Source organism: Spermophilus citellus, assembly GCF_964194105.1.
Source record: "Spermophilus citellus genome assembly, chromosome: 15".
NCBI lineage: Eukaryota > Metazoa > Chordata > Mammalia > Rodentia > Sciuridae > Spermophilus > Spermophilus citellus.
The window spans coordinates 93,646,887-93,659,072 of NC_138195.1; positions in this window are offsets into that span (position 1 = coordinate 93,646,887).

Sequence of the window (12,186 nt, forward strand, 5' to 3'; positions counted from 1 at the left end):
CCCAAGCACTCTGGGAAGCATCAAGGGTGTCGTCTGTGACAGGTCTCAGTCTAGACTCCCTGGCCCCCCCAGTGCTGTCCTCTCAGGAGAAACTAAAGAAACCACTTGACGATGGCCGAGAAGCCCCAGAAACCCCACCCCACCTCCAGCCCTGTCAGCTCCCCAGGTGTCCTGAGAGGGTGGCTGTGACATTGATGTGTGCTGATGGTCCCTCCTGGTCTCCAGTGGTCCCTGGGCATGTCCGGTCCATGGTGCTGGGATGAGGGAAGGCTCAATGGCTGCTCTAAAGAAGACTGCGGGCAGGCCCTTCGGCCTGTGAATATCCTGAACATCAGCCTACTCACACGGCCGGGGCAGGGGCAGGGGCAGGACTCTGGCCTCAGCCGCTCTTTGGAGAAAGGAAACAAGCTCAGTATCTACTAAGAGATCGGTTTGCGCCCGATTTGGTTTTCATGCTAAACCCTATGAAATGATCTTAAGCAGAAAAATCAATTTCCCAGAAGTCTCAGATGTACACTGTAACTCTTATATTTGAACTAAATCTAGGTAGAGTTAAATAATTGAGCTTGCTCCTTTAAGTGATACAGATGTACTTCATGCTGGGAAGATCAGTGCGCGTGGGAGCTGCAGCTGAGGGTGTCGAATACTTCAACACGGGGGATGAGCCGGAGCCACACCTGCCACAAGGGGAGCTGCAGGTGGCACCAAGACCTGGGCATCTCTCAATCTGGAACAGTCTAGGAAGAGCAGGGGCCACGTCTGCCTCAGAGCTGGGAACTGCCTGTGCTGCAGTCCGGGAGCCTGAGTGGGGGGCCTGAGAGGCCAGAGACACAGGCGGGCCGGAGGAGGGAGAGGGACATGTGGCTAACCTCACCGCAGCTTGATCCTGTCTCCTGCTGGGGAGACATGGGAGCCGCCACTTTTTGCAATCTTGGACTCCCATTCTGGCCGTCAGGGGCCTTCCCTGGGGTCGTCAGGCACAGGGTTCCAGTGGCCATCAGGGTCCACAGACCCTGCCTCATGGCTTGTAGCTCGGGTTGTGGAGGCAGAGGGCAAGAGAGACAGCAGGTTGTGCAAATATCAGACTGTGAAAGGAGGAGGTGGCTAACAATTGTGTCTGCTCCTAGGGAGCTGTACGGCAGCGGGCCCAGCAACGGGTGGGGACACACTCAGTGTATGCTGGCTTCTCCTGCTGGGGGCTGTCGTGTTTCTGATTCTGACCCCACTGTGCCCTCAGCAGAGGGTCTTCATGACGTGAGGCAGGGAGGGGAAGAGAAGGGACTGAGGAGTTGAGACAAGGAGTGACGGTGGAGCACGGGGAGGGGTGCTCTGGGCTTGCACCTGGTGTTGTCTGCCCTCCTCTCCAGTCTAAGCCTGCCCTGCTCCAAGCTCTCCTACCCCAGAGCATCCAGGGAGGTTCAAAGAAGCTCTCTGGGACTGGGGACATGGCCTGCCCTGCTGGTCCTGCAGCTCCTCCATCCTCCCCTCTCTACACCCCTGTCTGATAGACACTCAAAACTGGGTGTGGGTACAACTCTGGCACAAGCACCTTCCTGCTGCTGAGGCCCAGGGTGGGGTGGGACTGGGGTTCTCATGCTGGCAAAGTTTGCTCAAGTTAAGAGCAGGAGGCACCCCCAAATGCAGAGAGCATGGCATGCACATTTATTGCTGAGGTTCCAAAGCTGGCCTTGGGTGCAGCTCCACTAAAGCCCAGGTCCCCATGGCCAGGTGATCTGGACAATGTGCCTGGCTCCTTCAGGTTGGAGCATATCCATTTGTCTGCAGAGAGTGTTTAACAGCTGGATGGATGTCTGCCTTGCCAATTCAGAGTATGTGGGTCTCGTAAGGAAGGCATCGATAACCCGTTGTAAGGGTGACGTGACTGGTGTAGATTTGGAAGATAGAAAGCAGACAGGGGTTACTGGGAGGTGAAATGTGGTTTTTCATGCTTATAACCGAGGCTCTGAAACCCAAGCTCCCCCTGAGCTTCCATGGCCCATATTTGTTTGCTTATTCTGGCCGCTCTCTCTGACTTGGAATCCCCTGGTGCTCCCCTCCAGCCGGGCCAAATGACATCCATTTAATCCTAAATCACGCATCGAAGGTTCTAGAGCTCTTCTGTCACCAGCCAGCTGTGTGACCTCGACAGGCTGCTCAGATCCTCCGGAGCTCTCCCTGTTTCCTGGTAATGAAGGGTGGGTGTCATGCTGAGGTATGAAGGATGAAGAGCCCTTCCCCACCACAGAATCCCACGACTCCATGGGAACTGGCTTAACTTAGAGAATTTGGACCACACGAGAGGAGCTCCATGGAGACAATCCAGGGTCTGTGGATTGAGGCGGGGACCTAGCAGGTTAATTATTGTTTTTTTATAAATTCTATATTTGGATAAAAGTACACTGGCATGCATGGATCAATTAGCTGTCATGTCCTTATTTAATTTGGTTTACTCTGGAAAGTCCTTGTAATACATTGATAAACTTCCATTTGTAAGTGAAGCTTTGACATGAGGAGGACTCTGCTCCCCAGAGAAGGCTTGGTCCTGTGCAGTGTTCTGGCCCCCACAGCACCCCACCTGATGTCAGGCAGCTCTGGTCTGTACCGTGCTGCAGTCCTGGTGGACATCCTTTTTGGCTTTTATCCAGGAGTGAACAGTAAATAATGAAGAAGTATATTAGGCTGAACCACTGACATTTGTATGCAGGGTAGTAAATGTTTGCAGATGAAGAGCAGCAAAAGATTTTTTAATAAATGCTTTTGTGACGGATTTTATACTAAATCATTTCTTGACATTTCGACTAAAACCAACAGCTTAGATAATGGATCTGATGTTCATACCATGCATATACTCTGGTTTGATAAATCCTCCACTAAGAGGACCTCCATGAAGCTGGATTCCCTGGAGGCTGGGAGGAGATTGTATGTGGAATAAATTAACTGGCTCGGGGGAAGTCGGGGGCACCTCGGGAGGTCTGCTCGGGCCTGCTCTGGCTCGTGCCCTGCTGGGCTCTGTGCTGAGGCTCAATTAACAGTCTCCTTGGGTTTTCAGTTTGGGGCTGGACTGTGCTAAATAAACTCAGTGGTTGAGATGACTTTATGGTGGTTCTGTTTTCTGATGGGAATATTTGCTCAAGAAAGCAACCACTGGAGAGCCGGAGTGGGAAACAGAGGTTCTGGCTTGGCCACACGTGGGGAGACCGCTTTGAACAAAGTGCCCCGAATCCCTCTCCCTGCTCATTCTCCATCAGACACCAAACAGGACAAATCTGTGGACCCTGGGGACCCTCAAAGCAGCCCAGTACTTGCCTTTGGGGTCCGCAGGCCCAGGCTCAGGGGTGGTTTTTGTTGCTCTGAGCTGTGTGGCCATAATGGTGGGGTCTCCCCACCAGGCTCTGCTGATTCCCTCTGCCATTCCTCCTGGGCTTCTGTCCTGCATGACCATCCTCCTGACTTAGCCAGCTCTTGCCTGTCCTTCAATGTCTTCCCATTGACCTGGGGCAGGTCCATCCCTGCGATGGACGTCCACCCAGTGCCTGGTGCTATGCCCTGCTGGACAGCACTGCCTACAGTTTTCATGGTGTCCTTCAAGGAAGGTCTGGGTCTTGGAGAGGGTGGGGCTGTCCTGGGCACCTTCGCCCTGAGGTCTTGCCCCCACGAGGCACACAGGGTGTTGTAGAATGGATGAAGGAGGGAGCAGATGAGAGAATGTCAGAGGCAAGCCATAAATCAGAACAAAGGCCTGATCTCACTGTTATTTTGCATGTGTCGTTTTCAGAAATGATAAGTGGCCTCCATCCTGATCCATCACAGTGCAGTAGATTAAGCCGTCCTTTGAAAAAAATTAAAGAGCCTTGACAACGATAATTGCCGTTAATATCACTCTGGACATAGGTTTACTGATTGATGAGTTTGGAAGATTCACTTCTAAAACAACATTAAATAACGTGATTTCTCAGCCAGTGGGACTGCCAGTGGTGTGGGATGGCCCCCGCTCCGAGCTGTGCAGGGGAGAAGTCACTTCTATTGGGCCGGCCAGTGCTCCCTAGCGAGCTGCCTCCCTGGGCCAGGCCTGGATTGTGCAAACACTGGATGTCAGCCTGAGGCCCTTGTGACATCCAGGGCCCCATCCGGTCCCCATCGCAGAGTGAGAAATTCATCCGGCAGCAATTCTGCGCCAGCTCCTTCCTGCCTGAGTTTCCCTTTCCCATTTTACACACTCGCCCTCCCCGTTGACTAGCGCCTGGCAGGTTTCCAGAGGTATCGGATTCCAGGAGAGAAAATACACAGGTCGTATGTAAGGACTAAATAGAACCCTTCCTTGGAAACAGCCTTTGTCAGGTGTCTGAGAAACCATCCTGCCTTCAGCCTGAGTTCATCAGACAGGGCAGCTTGCAGGAGCAGGGCAGGGCCGCGGGTGCCTGGCAGCGGCCTGCCAACTCACCAGGGCAGGTGGCGCCCCTGTCGGGCTGCAGTCTCTCTCTTGCCTCTCTAACTAGGGCTTGGGCTCGCCTGTTGCTCCTTCCAGGCTGAGTGTGTAATTCTATCCGCCTCCCTGTCACTCACAGCTGTGACTCATAATCCTGGGCCCTACTTAAAATACTTAGCTGGGTTGTGTGGCTCTAAAATGACCTCTAGTTTGCCTTGCAACTTGTTTGGACTTTTATGTCATCATAGAAACAAGTGAGGTGAATGCTTTGAAAACATGTACTGTGTAAGAAAACAATCTAAATGCATTCTGTGCCAATTGCAGTGACTTGGGCACATTGGGGCGATGGGAAATGTCATGCAGAGGTGGAGGGAGCTTTGCATGTACCTGGACAGGCAGGGCCAAGGAGAAATGTAGCTGTTGGTTAGTGGGCCTGGAGGATGGAAAAGAGGGCTTGACCCCGAGCTTCAGTTTTCTCATCTGGGAGATGGGCTCAGGCCTCTTTTCTAGGGTTGGGATGAGCAGCAAAGGCAATGACATGCTTTGTAAACATGCAGAGTGCATGGGGTCCTGCTGGCACGCAGCACGAACCACGGGAATGTCAGGTGCTGTCATTCTGCCACAAATTCTTCACCTCCTTCTCTCTGGCCACAGGCTTTTCCTTTGGCTTTGGGAGGGGGCCCAAACCTCTCATCTTGAGTCCCTGAGTACCTGATTTTCCTGGTTACATTTAGCAGCGAGATGTGGCGCTGGCCCCACAGGGAGACTGCAGAGAGGGCGAATGAGTGGCTGCCTCCTGGGCTTAACTAATTAGGGACAAGCTGGGCTCATCATGTGCGCCACCTGGAGTCCACCACAGCTTCCACAGGAGACAGTCATGGCTGCCGAAAGCCACAGGCTAGAGCCAGGGAGGGAACAAAGTTTCCTGTTGATTGGGGTGGTCCAGGCTGTTGCTGGCACCCTGAACACGTTCCCACTGAGGCAGCTGGGTCCTCATGGGGCATCTGTGCCTCCACGCTGGCCTGTCAGCAATCTGGGGCCAAGGACCCAGCTGGCGCCTGCAGGTTCCCAGTGTGTTTACTGGGTGAGCGAGGGGGAGGGGCGCTCTGCATCTCTTTGGGAGACACTGTCCACGCATCTCTTCCTGGACACGGGGCCCACACACTCTTGCCCAGCACCTTCCAGGGTGGCCATCAGCCCTTCTCTCTGGGTCTGAGGTGCTTCTGCAGAGGAAGGTGGATTACAGTGCCGTGAGCAAGTGTCCCCTCCCTTTGTGCAGCTGCCTTGTGCCCATTGACCCTGTTTCAGGCAATGTCGTTCTGCATCTGTGGCTTCCAGACTGACAGCTGCATCCAGGTGCCTCTGGCCTGCTGTGACACGGGCCCATTTTAAGCCAGTGATCTTTAGCAACTTTACAGAATTGTGAAACCAACACCACAGCCTAAGTTCAGGACATTTCTTCAACCTGAGAAGACCCTGTCTGTGTGTGGTCCTTCTCACTCCCTCCCCGGCAGCCATCTTTCTGTGAGAAAGCAGGTGGTGGTGTTGGGATCCACTTGGAGGGTGGCCTCCAGCCAGCAGCCAGTGGAAACCAAGTTCTACAACAACCAGCAGAGAGGGGAAGGGTCCTGGCCCTGTCAGGCCACCGGCTGAGATCCAAGCCTGTTGCTGCCTCTCCTGCGAGCTTAAGAGACCCGGCAGACATCCCTGTGGGGCTTTGCTGGGACTCTGGACCCACAGACCTCTGTGCTATGATAGGTGGGTGCTATCATAAATGTCCCTCTTTAAGCTGCTAATTTTGTGGTAATGTTGTCAGAGCTATAGAAAACGAACACATTTCTCCTCGGGGACCCACCTGAGTTCCCCATTGCCGCTCCAGTCCACGTCCCCAACTCTCTTCCCAGCCCACTGCCTGCCTTGCTTCTGATCTCACCATCTTGCCCTGGACCTGGGCAGTGGCCTCCTGTGGATGTCCCTGCCATGGTGCCCGCCACCTGGCAGTGCCAGCTGCACCCTGATACACAGAAATCTGTGTAAACCTTGTGAGGCCCCCTACCCCACACGGCTGCGGAGGAAGGCCAGGGTCCTTGCTTCAGCTGGCAAGGGTCTCATCATCCAGTCCCCACATCCCTCCGCAGACAGCTCTGCCCCTCCTGCCACATACCCAGGCTCCAGCCACTCTGAACAACTGGGCAGCCATCCTCGGACATTCTGGGCTGGTCCCCCCTCTGTGATGGTGCGTCTCTTGTCCTCCCAGCCTGGAACACCTCTCCACCTCTTCTCAGCCTGAAAAGCATTCATTCTTCAAAATCCCAGGTCCTAGGTCACCTCCCTTTGGAGCCTTCTGGGGACTCCTGAGAGGGAGTTTGGGTTTCGATGGCCCACTACTCTCCTGTCTGGCTACCTTGTGTTTCCAGCGGTGTCCTCCAGTGGCCCCCAGTGAGCAGAGCTCTGGATTGGCTTTTCCAGGGTTCTTCTTCTCCTGGCCCTCGGCCTTAGCACCTAGAGTCCCTGGTGTTGAGCAGACCTCTTCAGCGTGAATAGGTGACTGACCTCTCGATTAAGGGCTGAGCACTGCCACACAGGAGCCAGAAGCCCAAGGGGACAGTGGGCCACGGGCTTCCACAGGCCCTTGGTTTCCGGGGAGCTGGTTGCAGGTCAGGCGGAGTGGCAGCACCTGGAGAGGTGAGTTCCAGACTTTGGGGCTTGCTATGATCTGCTCTGCAGATTTGGAGGTGACAGTTCTCCTGCTCTCCCAAGGTGGGTACCCATGAGATTGTCACCTCTACTGCCACCTGGAAGTCCCCCTCCATCCCCTGCTGGTGGACCCAACTCTTGGAGAAACACCAATAAAAGTTCAAATGATTCGGAAGACAGGAAGGACCTGCGTGCCCTCCGCGCCCCCGCCTGGCCGGGCTCTGAGGCTTCCTCCTTTACTTGCTTTCTCTGTTTCCCCAGGGGGAGTGCAAGCCCAGAGGGGGGGCCTGGGCTGTGAGCCTCTCTGCAGTCTGAGCTGGGACGCCCCTGGGCACTGGGGTGGCTTCTGGAATAACTCTGAGGCCCGCCCTGCCCACCCCAGCCTTCCTTCCTGCCCTGCCTTCTCACATTCGTCCTGGCTTAAAGCTTCCACTGTCTTCTGTCCCCTTAGGATAAAGGAACATGATCTTCACTTCTAGAAAATTTTCATTTTATCAATTTATCCCAGATTAAGGAATTATAAAAATCCTCCCTTGTGGATTATCCTTAAACCTAACCCAAATGTAACCCCGGCTCTGACTCTGAAGTCTGAGACCTGGGAATCGCTCTTCCCAGAGCCCTTTCATTTTAGAAGACGTTTCCGGCGTGTCTTCCTATGTGGTACAAAGAAGGATTCCTGCTTAACCGTTGCTGGGACGCTCCTCTGGTTTATCAGGACATCAGGGGTATAGGATGGGAGTGTGAAGGTCAAAAGAACCTTGGAGCTGGGTGAGCTACAGCCAGGGGCGTCATCCTCTGGGGACCTTGGAGGTGGAGATGGTGCTGGGTGTGACCTGCTGTGGATGATGATCTTTTGCACCTGGCTCCTGTGTGATGCTGGAGGCGGGGAGGGGTGGGCTCCTCAGAATGGCTTCTACCATTTCATTTTCTTTGCAGAGGGAAGAGAGGCTCCTCCCATCTGTGTCTACTGGGCTGTGAGGCTGTCCCCTGGGGGCCAACTGGTGGCAGTGAGAAACACTCACCAGCAAGGACAGCTGGTGGCTTCCCAGCCCCACTGACCTGCAGCTCTTCACAGGACCTACTCACCTTCCTGTGAAGGGTCTTGGGGTGGAATCAAGACAAGCAGGTGTGGGGCTCTGAGCCAGGTCCTGGCTGTGTGCCCTGCAAGGTCCCGAGGGTCCATGTTCATGCCATTGCTTCCTGTCACCATGTCAGTGGGATCAGATGGGGTGCCTTTCTCGCTCCTGCAGGGAGGCCACGTGAGCGCGCCCCTCGCCGGCCCGGCACTACTCGCATCATAGGTGTTTCCTAAGATCTGAAAATGACCCTCTGGTCCCCAAGGACACCCTCATTTGGAGTTTTGCCCTGCCTGCTCCCTCCAGCACCACACGAGGCTTTTCTCTGGTGGCTCAAAAGCCAATGCTGCTCCTTGTCCGCGAAGGAGCCTGGAGAGCGCACGGGCTCAGGGCGGGCGTGTCCTTTTAGGGCTAGGCGTGAGTGGCGGAGGTGCTTTACGCCCCTGTTCAAAGTATTCTTGAGGTGCTGGGGCCTGAGCTGTGGGGCAGGAGACCTGTGCCACTGAGTGCCTCATGTCACACAGACACAGAGCCCCTCTCTCAGGCAGCCCTGGGCAGCGGGGCCAGGATGGCAGGTGCCGTGCTTGGGAGCATGGGAAGTGGCGAGGTTCCCACGACACTTCAAATGGACAGTCGAGTCCCACCTGGGGAGGCACAGGATGCCTCCGAGGAGGGGCAGCTGTTGGGAAAAGGGACTCAGTCGGGAAAGGGCAACTGCTCTTGTCTTGTCTTAGCAGTGTCACCTCCACTCTGTCTGCCCCTCCTGTCCCTTGGTCCAGGTACCAAAGCACCAGAGCACGGGAGCCTCCCAGAGCGGCCCCTTGTCTGCAGCTCTGCAGAGGGCAGCCCCCAGGAAGCACCTGGCTCCACTCTGAGAAGCTCGGGGTGCAGCCGCAGGTCCTGTTCTCATGCCCGCCTCATTCTCTGCCCTACCAACAGGCATTTGATTTGGTCTCTGAGGACCTCCCAGATGCCCACAAAGTGGACATATTACAGTCCTGCAGACGGGAGCCCCTCTCACCGTGATCACTGGGTGCCCAGGGTCTCCAGGGGCCATGCAGACAGACCACTACCACCTGCGGATCTCCTAGATTTCTGCCCAGCCCTCCGGTCAGCCAATGGCCCATGGAAAGTCTGGGCCCCCATCTTTGCTTTTATGGGGCAATTAGCTTCATCTTCCTTTCCCTTTGGCCCGTGGAGGTCCTCTGCTCTCAGTGAGGTTAGTGGCTCTGTGGACTGCAGAGCAGCCTGCTGGGATGGACCCTGCTCATGACAAGGCACGTCACTACAGGGTCCTCCGCTGCTCTCCTGGGTTGGACTTCCTCCACTACGGGTTCCCCCAGGGGAACTGTGAGACGCTGCCCCCCCCCCCCGCCCTCCTATCTCTCTCTCTCTCTCTCTCTCTCTTTTTTTTTTTTTCCTGGACTGGGGATTGAGCCCAGGGGTGATCTACCACTGAACTGCATTCTCAGCTATTCATTTTTTTTTTTTTTTTGAGACAGGGTTTTGCTAATTTGCTGATGCTGGCCTAGAACTTGCGATCTTCCTGCCTCAGCCTCCAGAGTAGCTGGGGCTACAGGGCTGGCTGCTGGGCCTGGCTTCCCTTGGACCTTCCCTCTTCCTTCTTCCCCCCACCTCCCCCCGGGAGCTCCAGGTCCCAGCCCCCCTGGCTCCTGCACAGGTTGCCTCCCAGAGCTCCCAGCTGGGTGGGGTCCCACCTACAGCATGGCTGCCTCTCTCCCAGGTGAGTGCTTCTTCTCTCCATGCGGGTGGCATCTTCCGCGTCTTAGCTGAGAGGCCACAAGCACACACTCCACACTGCCACTGGGCTGCGTTCTACATTAGCTCCCTCCCAGATTGCAAGGCGGGTGACCACGTGTACCACATGGAGCTGTGGCCCCTGGGACTGGCTTCGACGGTGGTGACAGGAGGTGACCCCTGCTGTCCCTGCTGCTCCAGCTGCAGTATAGAGTGTTCAAGGGAAGAGGCTGCACCCTGGGGCCGCAGGAGCTGTCAGAAGGTGAAGGACCCCAGGCTGAGAGGGACACCTCTGAGGACAGACTCTAGAGGCTTCTAGGAGATTAGGATTTGCCACGCAGAAGGCTGAGGGTAATCAGCTTAGTGCACCAGGAGTCAATTCTCCAAGAAACACAAGTAATCCAATAACCTAAGGGACAGTGGTGTTCACCGTTGGTTTGGGGGTCGTCTCAGGAGCCGATTCATTAGTATCCTAGTGGTTACGATGGGGAAGAACTCGGGAGAAAGCTGTGGTTCTGGGGAGCGTGGGCGAGGTTCTCCAGGCTTCGGATTGCCGTCCAGTGGGGGTGTCTGGGGAAGGTCCTCGTCTCTGCCGTCCAAGCTGTCCAAGTCACGGCTGCACGAGACGTGTGGCCGGTGCAGCTGAAGAACACAAGACTACATTGCACTGATTTACACCCAGTCTGAATGACCATGTGTGGCAGTGGCCACTGTGGTGGTGAGCAGTGCTGTCTGGGGCAGGTGTGTGTACAGTTGGCCGCTGTGGTTTGGGACTGACTGTCCCCAGAGGTTCAGGTGTGGGAAGCTGAAGATGTTCAGAAGGGGTGACTCTTTAAGAGGAATCTCCTGGGCTGGGGATGTGGCTCAAGCGGTAGCGTGCTCACCTGGCATGCATGTGGCCCGGGTTCAATCCTCAGCACCTCATATAAACAAAGATGTTGTGTCTGCCGAAAACTAAAAAAAAAAAAAAAAAAATATTAAAAAAATTTCTCTCTCTCAAAAAAAAAAAAAAAAGAGGAATCTCCTGGTGGGAGGTGATTAAATCATGGGCTACACCCTTGTGGAGGGATTAATACAGGGCTTCTGGTGTTGAATTGGTTCCTGCAAGAACGTGGTAAAATGAGTTTAATTGTCTTAGCTTGTTTTGTCTTGCTTCCTATCATGTGATTTCTATGTGTGTGTGTGTGTGTGTGTGTGTGTGTGTGTGTGTTTTGTGTGTGCTCCCAACACAATGCCATCTGCCATTTGTGGTATAGACTGAAGTCCTTCCCCTGACCTGAGCAGAGGCTGGTATCATGTTCTTGGACTTTGAGAACTGTGAGCTGAATAAATCTCTTTTCTGTGCAAAGTACCCAGCCTCAGGTGTTGTTATAGTAATGAAGAAGACACTAATACAATAGTAGTATGAGTGTGGAGAGGGGAGAGAAGTAGAGAGAATTGCCCCTGATGGAGAGGGCTTTTTGAGGGGCTGAATACATGGGGACTGGTGTTGGGGATGATGGGAAGCTATGAAGGGTTTAGGCAGCAGGGTGAAGCACTCAGACTGATAGTTTAAAAGACCCTTCCACAGCTTCTCTCCAATCCAGAACCCATGTAGAGCAAGACCAGGGGAGGGTGGTGGCCAGAGGCAGTTGTGGCGTGTTGGTGTGCATGTGTGATGTGGTGTGGAACTGTAGGGAAGCTCTTCCCAGGGGCTGTGCCAAGCATTCTATATGCCCAATAACCACACCACCTGCCTGAATGTATTCTGACCACAAAGTCCTAAGGGCTTTGTGATCAAGCCATTGATTGCTGAGGGAGGAGGAGGAGAGAGGTAGAGATACAGGTAGAGGCCTACAGATAAAGACACAGGTAGGTAGGTAGGTAGGTAGGTAGGTAGATGGGGAGGGAGAGGTCGAATGCCTGGTTCTCAGGTTGTCTTCTGCAAAAGGAGAGCCCCAGGGGGAAGGGCAGCCCTATAGCGCTGAATCTGAGTTTTGGTCTCCTGGGTTGTGTAAGGCTCAGGAGTCCACCCTTCCTGCTCAGGTCCCACCCTCTCCTCCTGGGGACAGAGGGGCAGATTGCAGAAGTGGACTCCTCAGCATATAGGGGAAGGTGGCCCTAGGCAGGCTGGTGACGGCTAGCCTAAGTGTCTCCTGCTGCCCAGGAGCTGTGTCCCTCTCTTCCAGGCCCCGGAGAGAGGCTGTGAGCAGGCGGGGGCCCCAGGACAGCGTCATTGATGGTGATTCT